The following is a 7,256-nucleotide window of genomic DNA, read 5'->3' as shown; positions in this document are numbered from 1 at the left end:
GCAGTGGGGTTGTTTAGTATGTGCGTCTCAGAGATATGCCCTGAAACATTCCATGAGTTGGCATCCTGAAATTAGTGTTTTGATCCGCTCACAGTGTGGGAAGCCAAAGTTAAGCAGTGGATTTTTCAATGATTTTTAACACAACAATATTCGCATACTTGACCAATTAAACATGGCAGAAAATGTGTTGCTGGAAAAGCGCAGCAGGTCAGGCAGCATCCAAGGAACAGGAGATTCGACGTTTCGGGCATAAGCCCTTCTTCATTCCTGAAGAAGGGCTTATGCCCGAAACATCGAATCTCCTGTTCCTTGGATGCTGCCTGACCTGCTGCGCTTTTCCAGCAACACATTTTCAGTTCTGATCTCCAGCATCTGCAGACCTCACTTTCTTCCCAATTAAACAGGGCAGTATGATGAGAATCTGACCCAATAAATGAAACTTTAAAAATTGGGGAGATTCAAGATGGCAGCGATCAAGTGGGTTTGCCCTGCACCAGAACTCAGATAAAGTGGTGCACTCATCCACCCTTTATTACCCATTGTGGTAGAAATTGTTAGTTTTTGACCCCAAGAGTTGCTGTGTGTTAATTTAAAATAGTTAGAAAAATGACAAAAGGGAAGGGACCCTGGGGATCACAACAGACAGGGCACTCCTCTGCAGCAACGGATGCATCTGCAGCCATGGTGTCGACCTCTGCGAGCGCTCCCGGGGGACTTACCTGTGGAGCAGAGCCTGATTTTGGAGTTTGTGAAACTCTGAGAGAAGATCGAATCACCAATGGAGGAGACCTAGACCAGACTGGAACGGATCTCAGTCATGCTGCAGAAGCATGACCAGGAGATTCAGCGTCTCGGACAGTGCGTTTTAGAGGTAGAGCAATGGACCGCAGCCTCCGAAACTGTGGTAGAATCCTTGGTGGGTCGGGTCCAGGCTTTGGAACGCAAGTACAGACTTTGGAAGAGCAGGTCGACGACCTCGAAAATCGAGGCCATCAGAAGAACATCCGCCTGGTGGGGCTGCTGGGACAGGAGGAAGAAGACCAGCTCGTCAGCTTCATGGAGCAATGGCTCCCGCAGTTTTTGAAGCTGGAAGTCGAGGCAGGCCTGGTGCAGGTCAAGCACTACAGATATAGGCAAGTGGTGCTGGAAGCCTCCAGAGCACCGGGGAAGGATCCACGGGCTCTGATATACAAAGGATCACGAATTATGCTGTTCCAGGACTTTTTTATAGTCATGATTTATAAGAGAAAGGCCTTTGAGGTAAAAAGAGGCTGAGGGCCTTGAATATCCAGTACTCCATTGGATAGCCGATAAGATAACATTTCAGCAAGGAAGAGTCCATGTTTAATTTTGACTCTACGGTAAAGGCAAAGGATTTCCTGGATACCTTAAAATAGATTGGCTGGTTTGAATAATATGGACAATAATGTTTACTTTGTTTTTCTCTGTAGCTTGCCTGGTTATTGGGTTTTAAAAACATATATGGGGCTATAATTGTGTTTTTTCTCTCTCTTCTTCCTTCTCTCTCCCCTCTCATTATCCTTTGTTTTTTTTCTCATCATTTCCTTTTCATTTCTTTCCCTTGGTATGGGGAAGGGGGGGGGGAGGGGAGGTTTATAAATTTATTTTCTACCAGGTGTGCCTAGGGTTAAAGTATGGATAGGATGGGTTGAGTGCCCATTTTAAATTTCTTGTTATAAGATGTGTGTAACCTTTTGTTTTACTTTATGTTCTCTGAGCATGGCTTCAGCTAGAAGGAGCCATGTTGGTGGGTAGTGTGAGAGCCCCCTGTGGGCAAGGGGGAAAGTTTCCTTTCATTTGTGTTATATGTTGGTTTGTTGTAGAAGTAGTTGTTAGAAGTTTTGATTTGGTAGTCTTGGCAGTTGTATTTTTAAATTTATATGAACTATTTGTTGTTTTCACTCGGCTGTTTTCACTATGAGTTGGATACTTCCTCACGGGGGGAGGGGGGTAATGGACTGTTTCGGACGGCTATGACTAACCATTCATTTAAATGGTGCACCTGGAATGTTAAGGGAAGTCATTCACTAATTATGAGAAAAAAATACTTTTAAGCCTTAGAAAAGAAGGGTCGACATAGCCTTGCTGCAAGAAACACATCTAATCGACAAGGAGCACTTGAAGTTACAGCAGGGATGGTTCGGATGGGTGTTTTTCTCATCATTTCATTTAAAAAGTAGAGGAATTGCTATACTCATCCAGAAGAATCTCCCATTTCAACTGTTAGACCAAATTAAGGATGAATAAGGGTGATTTATGATTCTTAAAGCTTGAATAGATGGAAAAGAGAATGGGATTTTGAATGTATATTGCCCTCTGGCACATCCCTTCAAATTTTGAATGGATGCGCTTTCCAGGCTAATGGTGCTTAGGTCGCATCATACAATTATAGGGGGAGATTTGGACTGACTTATTGACCCTGAAGTGGACAGAATGCCTGGGGGCCTTGCAGGTATGTCCCCACACTCCAGGCAGTTGGTGGACCTGAACAGGGAGCTGGGGTTGGTAGATGTGTGGCGATGTCTTCACCCCGAGGGTTGGGATTTCACCTTTTTCTCTAACCCACAGAAGTGCCATATGAGAATTGACATGTTTTTGGCCCCTGATGAAGGGCTTTTGCCTGAAACACCGATTTTACTGCTTCTCGGATGCTGCCTGAACTGCTGTGCTTTTCCAGCACCACTATTCCAGAATCTGGTTTCCAGCATCTGCAGTCATTGTTTTTACCATGTTTTTGGTCTCATCGACCTTTTTGAATTTGGTGCTGTCTTGCAGAACCGGGAACATAGCCATTTCTGATCATGTGGCAGTGTACATGAAGGTCAAGGCCGGTGGTGATGGGACAAGCTCGCAGCACTGGTGCATGGATCCTTTCCTCCTGAAGGATAGCAAGTTCATGGAGTATTTTTTTGCAGGAATTTAAAATGCTTTGGGACATTAATTTGGTATGGCCAGTAATCGTCAGTGCTCTGGGAGACTGCCAAGGCCTATGTAAGGGGTTTGATTATTTTTTACTCAGTGACCTGGAAGTGGCAAAGGGGAGAACAGCAGCGTATGTTTTCAGGCTTGGCTGAAAGCAGCTGAGATAACATTCTTTGACAAACCGTCTGTAACCAACTTGCAGCGGATTACAGCCCTCAGGGCTATGTTGAATGCTGCAGTCACCCAGACAGCGAAAAGGGAAATCTCCTTTGTGAAACAGTGGTTATTTGAGGATGATGATAAACCGGGTAGATGTCTAGCATACCTGGCCAAAAAGAAGAATGCCCCCTAATCTATCATATCCATTAGAGGCAGTGCCGGTACTCTTACTTGCGATGCCAAAAAGATTAACGGAGCATTTAGGAAGTTCTACTCTGAGCTGTACCGGTCAGAAGGCTTTGAGGACAGATTGGCGAAGATGGAGTTCTTTTTTAAGACCTTGGACTTTCCAGGTGTAACTTCAGAGCAGGTGTCTTTTTTGAATGCCCCTCTGAAATTCCAAGAGATACATGAAGCTGTGAGGCAGCTGCAGAGTGGTAAAGCACCCAGCCCAGATGGACTTCAAAGTGAGTTTTACAAGGAATTTATGGACACACTGGCTGAGCCACTGTTGGATATGTACAACTACTCGTACAGCTAGGACTGCCTCCCATCCTTTTTGAGAGAAACAAATATTCTCTTATTCTCAAGAAAGGGAAAGCCCCAGGGGATTGCATTTTGTACAGGCCCATATCGTTACCGAACGTGGACTTTAAAATTCTGACAAAAATACTGGCATTGAGGTTGGAGAGGGTTTTGCCGTTCATTGTAAAGGAGGACCAGACAGGTTTTACTAAGGGTTGTGGGTCTACTAATAACATTAGAAGAGTATTAAACATGGTTCAGGTATGCCAGCAAGGGTCAATTTTGGGCTTGGTAATCTCTCTGGATGCAGAGAATGCATTTGACCGGGTGGAGTGTCTGTACTTCTTTTACGTCCTGGAGCAGTTTGGTCTTGGAGGGGTTTTTGCCAGGTGGGTGATCCGAAAGCAGCAGCTCTCACTAATGGTGTAGGGTCGGACAATTTTAGTATTGGTAGAGGCAGCCGACAAAGATGCCCTCTCTCACCGCTATTATTTACATTGGTGATTGAGCCATTGGCAGAGGCCATCTGGAGGGACACCAATAAAGTTGCTCCGGAAGTGGGATCAGGCAGGCATAAGATCACCCTTTATATGGATGATGTTCTTTTCTTTTTAACTGATCCGATGATATCTGTGCCCCGCTTAATACAATTTGGTTCTAATTGGTTTGTTTTCGGGGTATAAAATTAATTTCATGAAGTTGGAGGTCATGCCTGTGGGATTGTTAGAGAAGGTAAGACAGGACCTTCAGCGCTGGGAGGATTCCGATATCCTGTTTGGGTAGAATAGCTCTGGTCAAAATGACTGTTCTTCCTCATTTTATTATATCCCATGCAAATGCTCCCTTTGCTGCCTAGGCAAGCACAACGGAATTGAAGTTTTCATCGTTTTTTTTCTCTCTCCTCAGTGATTTGTGGAGGAGAGAGTAGTAGTTTGTTTACTGTTATTGTCATTATATTATAAGATTGTTATACTGTTTTGTAGTGATTTTGTAATTTTGTAAAAAATTTAAAATCCTTTTTCTCAATAAACGTATTTACAAAAAAAATACATCTACAAATGTCAAGAAAAACTCAGCTATTGAAGTGGTGAAGTGTCATTGAGGGTAAAGTTTTCAGTTGCATCCTTGGACATCATGCTTTTCGCTACATCATATAAAGGCTCATAGAGTGATTCTATTTTCTGTGGATGGGCAAAAGAAGCTTGTCCCAAAAAAGCAGAAAGCGTGCCTAGAAGAGGCAGAGCTGAGTAGCAGGAACATAATGTCTTCCTCCTGAGGTTCAATTTCATTTTCAAGGCAAGAATGATGTCCTGCCATATAGAAATGTGGTTGAGTCTCTTTTGGAAAATTAAAGATGTCTAGACAGCTATATCCATGTCCCATCAATGAATTTAAAACAAAACAAACTCAAACCTCAGACTGTGTGAACCTGCTGGTTGGCAGCACATGAGTAAATCCTTTCTCACTTCGGGTAACATGAGCAGTGAAGAGCAAGGAAGCAAGCAGACTGTCTATATCTCTTCCAAAAACATACAGGGGATAAAACATAGGAATTACTGGAAAAAGAAGAAAAAAAATTGTGGATGCACAAGGGTAATTGTCTGAATGTTAATACTGTGTTAAACTGTCACTATATGCTTAATGTTGACAAATCTTAACTTATTTTTCAATACTCCGTTGTCCTGTCCTTCCCATTGTTGCTGTATAGCTTCAGTCTTGAGGAAAATACTGCAAGAAGAATTGTATAAAGAGCAATAGGGTTAATGAGAGAAATGGATTGTTGATTGTGAGATTGTTTTTTCATGGGTGCTTGGGTTGGGTGGCACCTGGTGGAGGCAACACTCTAAGGTTAGTATTGTTGTCAGACGGTTGTATTGCCTTAGAATAGCTGAGCTCAGCCTGAATGAGTCCATCCTGTGAATCTCTGTTAAATGAGCGGCTGCAGGCATCACTGTAATACCAGGTTGTTCTTCTTTTTTCAAAAATATAGACATCTCTTCATCTTTCTCCTCTTGCAACAGCAGTGTGCTCTATTGTACTGTGTTACCAGTAGCACCCTTGGCAACCTTGCTGGTGTACACTTGAGGATATCCCCACATCTGTCCAGTACCAGAATTATCTCTTCAACAACCCGATGACTTGTTCAATGGCACTCTTGTGCTCACATGGCACGAATTATTTCTCTCCCATTCTTCGAAACTCCATGGGTGCAAGCCCAATCTACTTAATCTCTCCTCATAAGAAACTTCCTCCATACTGGGAATCAACCTAAATGAACTTTGCTGGACTGCTTCCAATGCCACTATATTCTTCCTTAGAAAAGTGGTCCAGGACTGTTCACAGTATTGCAGGTGTGGTCTGACATTTTTCTCACTCATAGGACGTGGGCATCACATGCTAGACCATAATTTTTGTTTCCCTTCAGAAGGCATTTTCTTCAACTGCGGCAGTTTTGGTGCTATAGGTGGATTCGCAACATTTAAGGAAGGAACTCCAGGATTTTGACCCAGTGACAGTGAAGGAACGGCGATATATTTCCAGGTCAGGATGGTAGTGGCTTGGAAGGGAACTTGCAGATGGTGGTGTTCCCAAGTATCTGCTGCCCTTGTCCTTCTAGATGAAAGTGGCTGTAGATTTGGAAGTTTGATGAATTTCTGCAGCACATTTTGCAAATGGTAAACAGCTGCTATTGTTGAACATCAGTGGAGGAGGGAATATATGTCTGTGGATCTGGTTACTTTGCCCTGGATGGTATCAAGTTTCTTAAGTGTTGTTCAAGTTGCATTCATCGAGCCAAGTGTTCCATGGCAGTCCTGACTTGTGCCTTGTAGATGGTGGATGGACTTTGGTGAGTCAGCAGAGTGCTACTCTCTGAAGGATTCATATCCTTTGAGGTACTCTTGTAGTCACTGTAATTATATTATTTAGTCCAGTACAGTTGCTACTCAGTGGTAACCCCCTCCCCCAAATGTTGATAAGTGATGGTTATGCCATTGTCAAGGATTGATGTTTGGTTTCTGTCTTTTTGATGATAGTCATTGCCTGGTATTTGTGAAGGGTGAATATTATTTTCCATTGTTCAGCTGTGATAATGCTGGCACTTTAAAAAAAAAAGGTTATTTTGTCCTGGGTTTTTTTGAGGAGATGTTGTAAAGGCAGAGGTGCTGAAATGGCTACTGGAGATGACCTATGTCGACGATTTAGGAGGACTTTATGTTTCTTCTGAAACAGTTGTAACAATTCAAGCGGATTGGCCAGGTCTCTCAGATCAGGCTTTCTAGTTTTTTTTTAGCTGTAGCAGTCAAAAGCTGTTTAGGTATCAGAAAGGTTGGAACTTTAATAAAGGATTAATAGCTGCTACATTCTCTGAAATCTCTTTTGATGCTATTTCCTTCTGGTTTGGAGAACAACATGTAAGAATCTGTCTGAATTTACCTTTTTTACCAAGGGGTGTGTTTATGGGATGTTACTATATTGGAACAGTTAATTAGTAATAGGTCCAGTATCTATTATGCAATTATGTTTTTCAATAGTTGTTACTCTAAATTTCCTCTTTCTTTTGTTTGTATTTTACGTACAGTGTTTAAATAAATTATTTTGCTTAATGTCGAGAAGTTTGACCAGTCAGA

This window comes from Hemiscyllium ocellatum, chromosome 7, assembly GCF_020745735.1.
Source record: "Hemiscyllium ocellatum isolate sHemOce1 chromosome 7, sHemOce1.pat.X.cur, whole genome shotgun sequence".
NCBI lineage: Eukaryota > Metazoa > Chordata > Chondrichthyes > Orectolobiformes > Hemiscylliidae > Hemiscyllium > Hemiscyllium ocellatum.
Note: the sequence above shows the minus strand (reverse complement) of the source record.